General features: G+C 53.1%; 1 protein-coding gene and 1 long non-coding RNA gene across 2 annotated transcripts in view; both read left to right on the top strand.

Moving 5' to 3' along the window:
• LOC134668174 (uncharacterized) overlaps window positions 1–13,418 on the top strand; it is a 764,384-nt gene that overhangs the window by 66,445 nt on the left and 684,521 nt on the right. The gene's annotated exons all lie outside the window — the stretch shown is intronic.
• LOC134668156 (proteoglycan 4-like) overlaps window positions 1–13,418 on the top strand; it is a 37,777-nt gene that overhangs the window by 14,634 nt on the left and 9,725 nt on the right. The gene's annotated exons all lie outside the window — the stretch shown is intronic.

Raw genomic sequence — 13,418 nt, forward strand, 5'->3', positions numbered from 1 at the left:
GGGCGACGCCAAGCCCGCCGTCACCGAGGAGCACCCCGACGGCTGTGAGTACTCACTACTGACTACTGACCTGACCAGCGCGCAGATCCTGAAGCCGGCCGAGCAGGCGCGCGCGCGCTCCATCCTCGAGCGCGCGCTGCAGGCCGAGCAGGGCGACGCCAAGCCCGCCGTCACCGAGGAGCACCCCGACGGCTGTGAGTACTCACTACTGACTACTGACCTGACCAGCGCGCAGATCCTGAAGCCGGCCGAGCAGGCGCGCGCGCGCTCCATCCTCGAGCGCGCGCTGCAGGCCGAGCAGGGCGACGCCAAGCCCGCCGTCACCGAGGAGCACCCCGACGGCTGTGAGTACTCACTACTGACTACTGACCTGACCGGCGCGCAGATCCTGAAGCCGGCCGAGCAGGCGCGCGCGCGCTCCATCCTCGAGCGCGCGCTGCAGGCCGAGCAGGGCGACGCCAAGCCCGCCGTCACCGAGGAGCACCCCGACGGCTGTGAGTACTCACTACTGACTACTGACCTGACCAGCGCGCAGATCCTGAAGCCGGCCGAGCAGGCGCGCGCGCGCTCCATCCTCGAGCGCGCGCTGCAGGCCGAGCAGGGCGACGCCAAGCCCGCCGTCACCGAGGAGCACCCCGACGGCTGTGAGTACTCACTACTGACTACTGACCTGACCAGCGCGCAGATCCTGAAGCCGGCCGAGCAGGCGCGCGCGCGCTCCATCCTCGAGCGCGCGCTGCAGGCCGAGCAGGGCGACGCCAAGCCCGCCGTCACCGAGGAGCACCCCGACGGCTGTGAGTACTCACTACTGACTACTGACCTGACCAGCGCGCAGATCCTGAAGCCGGCCGAGCAGGCGCGCGCTGCAGGCCGAGCAGGGCGACGCCAAGCCCGCCGTCACCGAGGAGCACCCCGACGGCTGTGAGTACTGACTACTGACCTGACCAGCGCGCAGATCCTGAAGCCGGCCGAGTAGCTGGGGTTCTAAGGTCCACCACCTTGCATTTTGGAGACAAAGCAAACCGCTTGGAACAGGTGTTCCTGGGGATGATCTGAGCCGATTAAGCCCGGTTGCCAAGAGGTTCCACCCAGCAGGTGGGCAGGGGAGGGGGGGCAAAAGTGGCTCCGGCGCGCCTCACTCTAAGCTATATATCTGCATACATCTAGCAAGTATATCAAGTTTGGTGTCTTTTTCGTGTAATTCGAGGATGAAAAATTCATTTCTGTGACTAAATTTTCACTCTTCCATACAAAAAAATCGAGAAATTAAAAATTCCAAAAAAATCTTTTCACTTTTTATTTCGAAAATCCTCTACAAAATTAAAACTATGAGGATTTGCTCTAGAAAAAAAATACCTGTGAATAGCCCAGTTATCCTACTATATAGAATAGTAAACTTGTTAAACATTTTTTTTTCATAACTCTGATAAAAAAAATGTTTTGTGTCGCGCGGCGTACCTGCATTGTAAGAGCGGTATGCAGCGTTTAGGATTTTTAAGTATGTTTCGATGGTTTCTGATAAGTTGTTATTCTTCTGGTTGTAGAAAATTACTTCTGGACGTGATATATATACAAATATAAATTAAATGTATAAATATAGATGTTGGGAAAACTTTCGCCAATAGAGTTATTATAAATGTGATAAAATTAACAAAGCAGATATTTGATTAAAATGCGGGTTAAAATACGAGTAAGATATATATTGTTCGCAATTGCCACTATATGCCCATGGGTCCGTGCATTTTAGTTTTTTCTTAACGCAGTTGCACCTCCCTGCGCATTTTGTTTTGCAGCGGCAACGAATAAGCTCTAAACAAGCAGCAGCCGCCGCAGGTATGTAGGCTTGTACATATGGGCTCCCAATAACCATTTTGTTTGGACCAGCTCCAGTCAGCAGGACATGGAAGCTGTTGCTGAGGGGCTATAATCTGTCCCCAAACATAGCCTCCTTGGTAAACTGCACGGAGAATATGTTTACGTAGGTAGCGCATCTTCCATTGGAGGCAGATTCTCTAACTGAAGATTATTTTTTGTAAAAATTACTTTTCGGCACTCTTTTACACTTGTACTTGTACCTGATCCGAACACTGTAACACAATGCATAGTATCAAAATAATGTCTAAGGACCTAGGTCTAATTCACATCTCGTAATTCAAATCTGTTCAGATTTAATATTGTAAGACTCTTACTTGTCATACAAGACAATAACATTTTTTTCCAAAATTGGCTGCTCAATGTTGTTTTGTTTACCGTATTTAAATCCCTCCGGAACATTACAAGGACCACTAAAACCAGGATTGTCAGATCCCTCATATTTCCCACTTTTCTGTATGCTGTATGTCTCACATGGACACTAAGGGCATCCGAAAAACAGAAAGTGAATGCACTAGAGATGTGGTGCTGGAGACGAATGCTGGGCATATCATGGACTGAGCATCAATTATTGAGGAGCTTGGCATTAAAGAGCGGTTGCTTTCTACGGGCAAAACTCGGTACTCAACTTCTTTCGACACGTGTCTCGTCGAGACGGAACCTCTACAGAACGTCTAGTTGTGCAAGAAAGAGTAGGAAGTGACAGGGCTAGGGGAAGATCTCTAATGAGATGTACTGACCAAACCAAATCAGTGTGTCGGTCACAGTAAGCGAATGCTTACGGAAAGCAGCTCTACGGGAGGAATGGCGACGTGTCGTTAAATGAGTCGCTCAAAAGTTTTCATAATGGCCACGACCACTCTATCAAGAGTGTAACGAAGAAGAAGGCCCTCCGTTACAGCAGGATATGCGCTTTAAGCTTGAAATACGCTTTTTTTCCCTTTCCACACACAAAAGAAACTGTGTTGTAACCTGAAAAGGCGTGGAAGAATGGCAAGACTACTATCCTTTCTGGTCCTGTAAAATAAATCATATATCTATGAGTTACAAATAAAATCATATATTTAAAGAAAGTTTGCAGCACGTGACCATTAGCCCAGTTGACCTGTCTCTTATTGCGGTGACATATTTATTTATTTTATTTACAATTAATGGAAGAACTACAAACGTTAGCTTAAGAAAATGCAATAGCATGGCACGAGAGGAACAGGTGATTCTTTCCTGTGCCAATCCTCCATTAATTGTAAATAAAATAAATATGTCACCGCAGTATACGAGACAGCTCACCAGGGCAATTGGTCAAGTGCTGCAAACTTTCTTTAAATATATGATTTTATTTGTAACGCATAGATATATAATTTATTTTACAGGACCAGAAAGGTCAGAAGGTTTGTCATTCTTCCACACCTTTTCAGGTTGCGACACTGTTTCTTTTTTGTATGGACAGGGAAAAAAGCGTATTTCAAGCTTGGAGCGCATATCCTGCCGTAACGGAGGGGTTTAAATACGGCAAACAAGGCAATATTGAGCAGGCATTGCCAAAATTGATAAAAATTGTTATTGTCTTGTATGGCAAGTAAGAGTCTTACAATAGTAAGCATGGACAGATTTGAATTACGAGGTGTGAATTGGCCCCTAGACGTTATTTTAACAAAATGCATAGTATTATGTTACTGATTTTACGAGTACATCAGGTACAAGTACGAGTGCAAAAGAGTGCCGAAAAGTACTTTTTACAAAAAAAAATCTTCAGTTAGAGAATCTGCATCCAATGGAAGATGCCCAGAGGCGTAACTAGGGGGGGGTTGGAGGGGGCAAGTGCCCCGGGCGCCGACCAAGGGGGGGGGGGCGCCAAAATGGGCAAAAGACTACCTCTCATCCTGGTAATCTGGCCCACAGCTCAGAAAAGCAAAGAGAAAGCCGATCTTTTAGGTACTCTTTTTTGCCTAGAACTCGACCTTAAAAGACGACGGTAGCGCCCTACCGCCCACCATCCCGCAGTGCGAATACTCTATGCCAGAAACTTCTATCAAGCAGAGGGATATTCGGTAGGAGTTGCTATGCTTTCATTTTATAAGGCGAGCGGGCCGAGTGCTTCAGAGAGTTCAGAGCTGTGTTCCGTGTTAGCGCGTCTTTTCCCTCAGGGGTCTCCTGTCGGGAAGTTACCATCTTATGGACAGTCCAAGAGACTACCTATGCAAATGGATCGCTAGCCCTTTGTCCGGCAGGCGCATATATATGAGCCGTAGTAGACGGAACCTACTCCAATAGCTGCTGCTGCATATCTGTGACATGTTGTCTATCGGACGACAGTAGGTACGGGGATTCCTATATAGGCTGGTTAAAAATAACTACGTTCCCGTTGCCAGGGAGGTTTTGGGATTATACTGAGCAACTTTTACTACGGGACCAACCACCAACCCCGAAATCTCAAAAAAAAAAGTTTACCCTCCCATAGAAAATGGACCAACCAAAATGTATGAACCAGCCAAATTTTTTTTTCGCGACTGAGGGGTTGGTCCCATAGTAAAAGTTGCTCATTATAATCCCAGAACCTCCTTGGCAACGGGAATGCAGTTATTTTTAGCCACCCTGTATACAGGATGTTCTCTACCGCTCGTAGGTAAGTACAATGAGCTGTTGTCTGAAGAATTGTTTGACATGCTGCCTAGTTGCCAACGGTGACAGCTTGCCATTACTGCACCGCTCGCCGTATTAGGATAGGCAGAGTGTTTATCCTCACACCCTAGAACCTAAATGGTCGCATACTGTGCGGTTTAAGAGGAATTCCTTCCACAGTGGTCGGGAGGAAATTTGTCGAAAAAAGGGAGCTCATTCCACAATAAATTGATTAAGTTCCTTTTTCTCGAGAGGCTACAGTATGGAGATCTCCAAAAAAGTGCATAAGTTTTAAAATGGTCGGCAACGCGCTTGTAACTCTTTTGGAGTGTAGACGTCCATATGATGCGGTGACCACTTACCATCAGGTGGGTCGTAAAAATTGTTACCCACCGATGTCACAGAATAAATAATAGTACTAGGTACAGAAGACTCACTCTGTAACAAAACGCGTCTGTCACGATCAGCGCAGATATGGCCGCTAGGTGGCGACAGCGCCACGCGCGGCTTATGGCAAACCCCAAAATTGGGGTCGAACGGATGGACTTTTAACTGCCAGTAGCAAAGCGACGATATCGCGGAGTGAGCCACGCCTGCCGATGTATTAAAAAAACACATATACACTGTATTGTCTAAATTAAAAGTAAATTTTAATTAAAAAAAAAGTAACCCTTTTGTAGTTCATTTCGTTTGTGTGGGGGGGGGGGGGCGCAAATTTGGTGCCTGCCCCTGGCGCCATATCCTCTAGCTACGCCCCTGAAGATGCCCTACCCACGTAAACATATTTCTCCGTGCAGTTTACCAAGGAGGCTATGTTTGGGGACAGATTATAGCCCCTCAGCAACAGCTTCCATGTCCTGCTGACTGGAGCTGGTCCAAACAAAATGGTTATTGGGAGCCCATATGTACAAGCCTACCTGCGGCGGCTGCTGCTTGTTTAGAGCTTATTCGTTGCCGCTGCAAAACAAAATGGGCAGGGAGGTGCAACTGCGTTAAGAAAAAACTAAAATGCACGGACCCATGGGCATGTAGTGGCAATTGCGAACAATATATATCTTACTCGTATTTTAACCCGCATTTTAATCAAACATCTGCTTTGTTAATTTTATCACATTTATAATAACTCTATTGGCAAAAGTTTTCCCAACATCTATATTTATACGTTTAATTTATATTTGTATATATATCACGTCCAGAAGTAATTTTCTACAACCAGAAGAATAACAACTTATCAGAAACCATCGAAACATACTTAAAAATCCTAAACGCTGCATACCGCTCTTACAATGCAGGTACGCCGCGCGACACAAAACTTTTTTTTTATCAGAGTTATGAAAAAAAAATGTTTAACAAGTTTACTATTCTATATAGTAGGATAACTGGGCTATTCACAGGTATTTTTTTTCTAGAGCAAATCCTCATAGTTTTAATTTTGTAGAAGATTTTCGAAAAAAGAAGTGAAAAGATTTTTTTGGAATTTTTAATTTCTCGATTTTTTTGTATGGAAGAGTGAAAATTTAGTCACAGAAATGAATTCTTCATCCTCGAATTACACGAAAAAGACACCAAACTTGATATAGTTGCTAGATGTATGCAGATATATAGCTTAGAGTGAGGCGCGCCGGAGCCACATTTGCCCCCCCTCCCCTGCCCACCTGCTGGGTGGAACCTCTTGGCAACCGGGCTTAATCGGCTCAGATCACCCCCAGAAACACCTGTTCCAAGCGGTTTGCTTTGTCTCCAAAATGCAAGGTCCCCTTAGAAAACAGGACCTTAGAACTTCTGCTAGAGCAGGCGCGCGCGCGCTCCATCCTCGAGCGCGCGCTGCAGGCCGAGCAGGGCGACGCCAAGCCCGCCGTCACCGAGGAGCACCCCGACGGCTGTGAGTACTCACTACTGACTACTGACCTGACCAGCGCGCAGATCCTGAAGCCGGCCGAGCAGGCGCGCGCGCGCTCCATCCTCGAGCGCGCGCTGCAGGCCGAGCAGGGCGACGCCAAGCCCGCCGTCACCGAGGAGCACCCCGACGGCTGTGAGTACTCACTACTGACTACTGACCTGACCGGCGCGCAGATCCTGAAGCCGGCCGAGCAGGCGCGCGCGCGCTCCATCCTCGAGCGCGCGCTGCAGGCCGAGCAGGGCGACGCCAAGCCCGCCGTCACCGAGGAGCACCCCGACGGCTGTGAGTACTCACTACTGACTACTGACCTGACCAGCGCGCAGATCCTGAAGCCGGCCGAGCAGGCGCGCGCGCGCTCCATCCTCGAGCGCGCGCTGCAGGCCGAGCAGGGCGACGCCAAGCCCGCCGTCACCGAGGAGCACCCCGACGGCTGTGAGTACTCACTACTGACTACTGACCTGACCGGCGCGCAGATCCTGAAGCCGGCCGAGCAGGCGCGCGCGCGCTCCATCCTCGAGCGCGCGCTGCAGGCCGAGCAGGGCGACGCCAAGCCCGCCGTCACCGAGGAGCACCCCGACGGCTGTGAGTACTCACTACTGACTACTGACCTGACCAGCGCGCAGATCCTGAAGCCGGCCGAGCAGGCGCGCGCGCGCTCCATCCTCGAGCGCGCGCTGCAGGCCGAGCAGGGCGACGCCAAGCCCGCCGTCACCGAGGAGCACCCCGACGGCTGTGAGTACTCACTACTGACTACTGACCTGACCGGCGCGCAGATCCTGAAGCCGGCCGAGCAGGCGCGCGCGCGCTCCATCCTCGAGCGCGCGCTGCAGGCCGAGCAGGGCGACGCCAAGCCCGCCGTCACCGAGGAGCACCCCGACGGCTGTGAGTACTCACTACTGACTACTGACCTGACCGGCGCGCAGATCCTGAAGCCGGCCGAGCAGGCGCGCGCGCGCTCCATCCTCGAGCGCGCGCTGCAGGCCGAGCAGGGCGACGCCAAGCCCGCCGTCACCGAGGAGCACCCCGACGGCTGTGAGTACTCACTACTGACTACTGACCTGACCAGCGCGCAGATCCTGAAGCCGGCCGAGCAGGCGCGCGCGCGCTCCATCCTCGAGCGCGCGCTGCAGGCCGAGCAGGGCGACGCCAAGCCCGCCGTCACCGAGGAGCACCCCGACGGCTGTGAGTACTCACTACTGACTACTGACCTGACCAGCGCGCAGATCCTGAAGCCGGCCGAGCAGGCGCGCGCGCGCTCCATCCTCGAGCGCGCGCTGCAGGCCGAGCAGGGCGACGCCAAGCCCGCCGTCACCGAGGAGCACCCCGACGGCTGTGAGTACTCACTACTGACTACTGACCTGACCAGCGCGCAGATCCTGAAGCCGGCCGAGCAGGCGCGCGCGCGCTCCATCCTCGAGCGCGCGCTGCAGGCCGAGCAGGGCGACGCCAAGCCCGCCGTCACCGAGGAGCACCCCGACGGCTGTGAGTACTCACTACTGACTACTGACCTGACCGGCGCGCAGATCCTGAAGCCGGCCGAGCAGGCGCGCGCGCGCTCCATCCTCGAGCGCGCGCTGCAGGCCGAGCAGGGCGACGCCAAGCCCGCCGTCACCGAGGAGCACCCCGACGGCTGTGAGTACTCACTACTGACTACTGACCTGACCAGCGCGCAGATCCTGAAGCCGGCCGAGCAGGCGCGCGCGCGCTCCATCCTCGAGCGCGCGCTGCAGGCCGAGCAGGGCGACGCCAAGCCCGCCGTCACCGAGGAGCACCCCGACGGCTGTGAGTACTCACTACTGACTACTGACCTGACCGGCGCGCAGATCCTGAAGCCGGCCGAGCAGGCGCGCGCGCGCTCCATCCTCGAGCGCGCGCTGCAGGCCGAGCAGGGCGACGCCAAGCCCGCCGTCACCGAGGAGCACCCCGACGGCTGTGAGTACTCACTACTGACTACTGACCTGACCAGCGCGCAGATCCTGAAGCCGGCCGAGCAGGCGCGCGCGCGCTCCATCCTCGAGCGCGCGCTGCAGGCCGAGCAGGGCGACGCCAAGCCCGCCGTCACCGAGGAGCACCCCGACGGCTGTGAGTACTCACTACTGGCTACTGACCTGACCAGCGCGCAGATCCTGAAGCCGGCCGAGCAGGCGCGCGCGCGCTCCATCCTCGAGCGCGCGCTGCAGGCCGAGCAGGGCGACGCCAAGCCCGCCGTCACCGAGGAGCACCCCGACGGCTGTGAGTACTCACTACTGACTACTGACCTGACCGGCGCGCAGATCCTGAAGCCGGCCGAGCAGGCGCGCGCGCGCTCCATCCTCGAGCGCGCGCTGCAGGCCGAGCAGGGCGACGCCAAGCCCGCCGTCACCGAGGAGCACCCCGACGGCTGTGAGTACTCACTACTGACTACTGACCTGACCAGCGCGCAGATCCTGAAGCCGGCCGAGCAGGCGCGCGCGCGCTCCATCCTCGAGCGCGCGCTGCAGGCCGAGCAGGGCGACGCCAAGCCCGCCGTCACCGAGGAGCACCCCGACGGCTGTGAGTACTCACTACTGACTACTGACCTGACCAGCGCGCAGATCCTGAAGCCGGCCGAGCAGGCGCGCGCGCGCTCCATCCTCGAGCGCGCGCTGCAGGCCGAGCAGGGCGACGCCAAGCCCGCCGTCACCGAGGAGCACCCCGACGGCTGTGAGTACTCACTACTGACTACTGACCTGACCGGCGCGCAGATCCTGAAGCCGGCCGAGCAGGCGCGCGCGCGCTCCATCCTCGAGCGCGCGCTGCAGGCCGAGCAGGGCGACGCCAAGCCCGCCGTCACCGAGGAGCACCCCGACGGCTGTGAGTACTCACTACTGACTACTGACCTGACCGGCGCGCAGATCCTGAAGCCGGCCGAGCAGGCGCGCGCTGCAGGCCGAGCAGGGCGACGCCAAGCCCGCCGTCACCGAGGAGCACCCCGACGCACATACGTAGATTTCCCCAATCTAGGCGGCCAAAAACATTTTATCGTATAATCGAGTTTAATATGGGATATTTAATAAAAAAACCTTGTATTCTTTTATAATTAAATATTATTTCAATAAATAAGTAAAAAAAAAGTAACAAAATTTTTTATATAAAAAATTTATATCAAAAATTAATTTAAGCTATAAAAATACACTTTTGCATCTTAGTCATTTTCATATACAGTATAAAATAAATAAAAGTATACAAAAAACATAAAATTTACAGAATATGAGAATACTTTTATTATCTATTCGGCTCAGCAGCCATTAATAATTCCATTGCTTCGCTGGAAAACGTCTTGTGTGCCCTTTTGTTTTTGGTCCTCGTACTGCTCAAAAGTGGGTCCGAGGTTAGCAGTAGCCTGTGGCAAATGTCCAGGTTACACGCTTCCCTAGAAAACTTTCTCGCATAGTTTTGCCTGTAACTCCGAAAATGCTTATTCCGGGCTTCTGCCGCTTCCTCAGACAGTTGACCGATTGGCAATATCGCGTTTTCTATAATTTTCGCACCATGTATTAATACTTTGTGCATAGTTGGCGTCATGGGATGCCAACCATATTCATTAACGTACAGCTTAGCCGTGTCCAAGGCATATGCGTCGATGGTGCGATTGATTCTGATTCCTTATTACAGCATTTCTTGTACTTAGTGGCTCGTGTTGGAGAATTCGTTATTTCCTTGAGGACTTTTGAAGCATCTCTTTTTCCACCTGTTTGTAAACACACTTGTGCAGCATGGACTATGATATCATCATCTACAGTAGCTCGGATTTCTTCTGTTTTCCTCCTTTTGGTCCGTTCACTCGATTCCGCAAATAATTTGTTGGGACGACCCTGCCGATGAATCGTTTCACAAGGGATTTCGAAGGTTCCTTCCAACCAAGCCTGATTTTGAGTTAAAAACAGATCTTCTCTCCTCTTTGCAGTTATCCACCTTTGCTTTATTTGTGCCTTAAAGTTCGAAAACTTACGTTTGAGGTTCTTTTTACTTTCTTCGGTGTAGCCATAACACTCCAAGAGATTATTTTCCAATTTCTCCAAATTTTCACTGAAACTTGGTAAATTCTGTTCTTTTATCTGTTCATACAAATATTTACGAGTCACTTCTTTAATACCAGAAGCACTGGATAACTCTGAAATAAAAAAAAACGAATTATGTTAAAGTAGAAAAATGTGAAGACGTTTTAGAGTTTTTGCCCTGTTAACTTAGATTGGTTTAGAAATTGCGAGTAGCACGTAGTAGCAGCCGTTTTCACCGGTTTTGTTATGTTTAATATGTAACCAAAATTTTAAAATATTAATGGTCGCTGAGACGGACTAAAATGCATTTCAAAACAACCTTTAAACTTTGATAACTAAGAAAAAGTATCATTAAAAAAGGTCTCGACTTTAACTTATCATTTAGTATGAAAATAAGGTGAAAAGAATAAATTTTATGAAGCAAATACATAGATTCTTACCTAAATTATTAGAATCCATCACGTTAACGTCACTTTAGATCGTAAAAAAATAATTATGAACTTTGTAAGTAAGAGTAAATTTAACGCGCTTAAAACTGATATGCACACTGCTAGCGATGATCTAGTTTTGAATACCTGTTGATAAGCACATGCTTTATCAAATAAGTTAAATAGGGTGGGGGTGGGTCCCCAGGAATGTCAACTATATAAGGTAATTAGTAAATTATACCGATAATGAATTTCACTAATTGGACTTTTGGCCGCCTAGATTGGGGAAATCTACGTATGTGCGACGGCTGTGAGTACTCACTACTGACTACTGACCTGACCAGCGCGCAGATCCTGAAGCCGGCCGAGCAGGCGCGCGCGCGCTCCATCCTCGAGCGCGCGCTGCAGGCCGAGCAGGGCGACGCCAAGCCCGCCGTCACCGAGGAGCACCCCGACGGCTGTGAGTACTCACTACTGACTACTGACCTGACCAGCGCGCAGATCCTGAAGCCGGCCGAGCAGGCGCGCGCGCGCTCCATCCTCGAGCGCGCGCTGCAGGCCGAGCAGGGCGACGCCAAGCCCGCCGTCACCGAGGAGCACCCCGACGGCTGTGAGTACTCACTACTGACTACTGACCTGACCGGCGCGCAGATCCTGAAGCCGGCCGAGCAGGCGCGCGCGCGCTCCATCCTCGAGCGCGCGCTGCAGGCCGAGCAGGGCGACGCCAAGCCCGCCGTCACCGAGGAGCACCCCGACGGCTGTGAGTACTCACTACTGACTACTGACCTGACCGGCGCGCAGATCCTGAAGCCGGCCGAGCAGGCGCGCGCGCGCTCCATCCTCGAGCGCGCGCTGCAGGCCGAGCAGGGCGACGCCAAGCCCGCCGTCACCGAGGAGCACCCCGACGGCTGTGAGTACTCACTACTGACTACTGACCTGACCAGCGCGCAGATCCTGAAGCCGGCCGAGCAGGCGCGCGCGCGCTCCATCCTCGAGCGCGCGCTGCAGGCCGAGCAGGGCGACGCCAAGCCCGCCGTCACCGAGGAGCACCCCGACGGCTGTGAGTACTCACTACTGACTACTGACCTGACCAGCGCGCAGATCCTGAAGCCGGCCGAGCAGGCGCGCGCGCGCTCCATCCTCGAGCGCGCGCTGCAGGCCGAGCAGGGCGACGCCAAGCCCGCCGTCACCGAGGAGCACCCCGACGGCTGTGAGTACTCACTACTGACTACTGACCTGACCAGCGCGCAGATCCTGAAGCCGGCCGAGCAGGCGCGCGCGCGCTCCATCCTCGAGCGCGCGCTGCAGGCCGAGCAGGGCGACGCCAAGCCCGCCGTCACCGAGGAGCACCCCGACGGCTGTGAGTACTCACTACTGACTACTGACCTGACCAGCGCGCAGATCCTGAAGCCGGCCGAGCAGGCGCGCGCGCGCTCCATCCTCGAGCGCGCGCTGCAGGCCGAGCAGGGCGACGCCAAGCCCGCCGTCACCGAGGAGCACCCCGACGGCTGTGAGTACTCACTACTGACTACTGACCTGACCGGCGCGCAGATCCTGAAGCCGGCCGAGCAGGCGCGCGCGCGCTCCATCCTCGAGCGCGCGCTGCAGGCCGAGCAGGGCGACGCCAAGCCCGCCGTCACCGAGGAGCACCCCGACGGCTGTGAGTACTCACTACTGACTACTGACCTGACCAGCGCGCAGATCCTGAAGCCGGCCGAGCAGGCGCGCGCGCGCTCCATCCTCGAGCGCGCGCTGCAGGCCGAGCAGGGCGACGCCAAGCCCGCCGTCACCGAGGAGCACCCCGACGGCTGTGAGTACTCACTACTGACTACTGACCTGACCAGCGCGCAGATCCTGAAGCCGGCCGAGCAGGCGCGCGCGCGCTCCATCCTCGAGCGCGCGCTGCAGGCCGAGCAGGGCGACGCCAAGCCCGCCGTCACCGAGGAGCACCCCGACGGCTGTGAGTACTCACTACTGACTACTGACCTGACCTACTGTCTACTTGGCCGTACACTCACTTGGTTCTCTATTTCATATAGACACAGAATAAGTAATAGTATTATCATACAGAACGGCCACGCAACGCCCCGCCCCGACTGGCATTACCTCACATGACATGAATATGGCGGACTTCTGGCGTCCTTTCAGTAATGGTAACATTCCATTTCTAACCGCAGCTGCACTACCGCATACCGGTACTGAACGCGTCGCTGTCATTGTCAATTTCCATAGTAAAATGAACAGTAATGCAGCTGTCGTTGAAAATGGACTGTCACCTTAAGCGACTTACCCACACATACAATGACGCGTGTACAGACGTGCCGCGCACATCTATAAACGCAAATGATTTTTGAGTATTCATTCTGTCCCATTTTCCAAGAAAGTACAGTTTGCTGGAAGAACTATTGGTTTTTCATTTGTTTCGTAAGATGGCTCATTATGGTAGTGTCTTATAAAAACTATAAAAATGCACGTTTGGCAAATTGATTTCAAGCCTTGCCAGACTATTAAGTCTAAAACAAAGAATTTTAAGAGTTGTCTACCGTAATCATGACACTAGAAAGTTCGTTCTTCATAATT

The sequence above is a fragment of the Cydia fagiglandana genome, chromosome 10 (assembly GCF_963556715.1).
Source record: "Cydia fagiglandana chromosome 10, ilCydFagi1.1, whole genome shotgun sequence".
NCBI classification, from domain to species: Eukaryota; Metazoa; Arthropoda; class Insecta; order Lepidoptera; family Tortricidae; genus Cydia; species Cydia fagiglandana.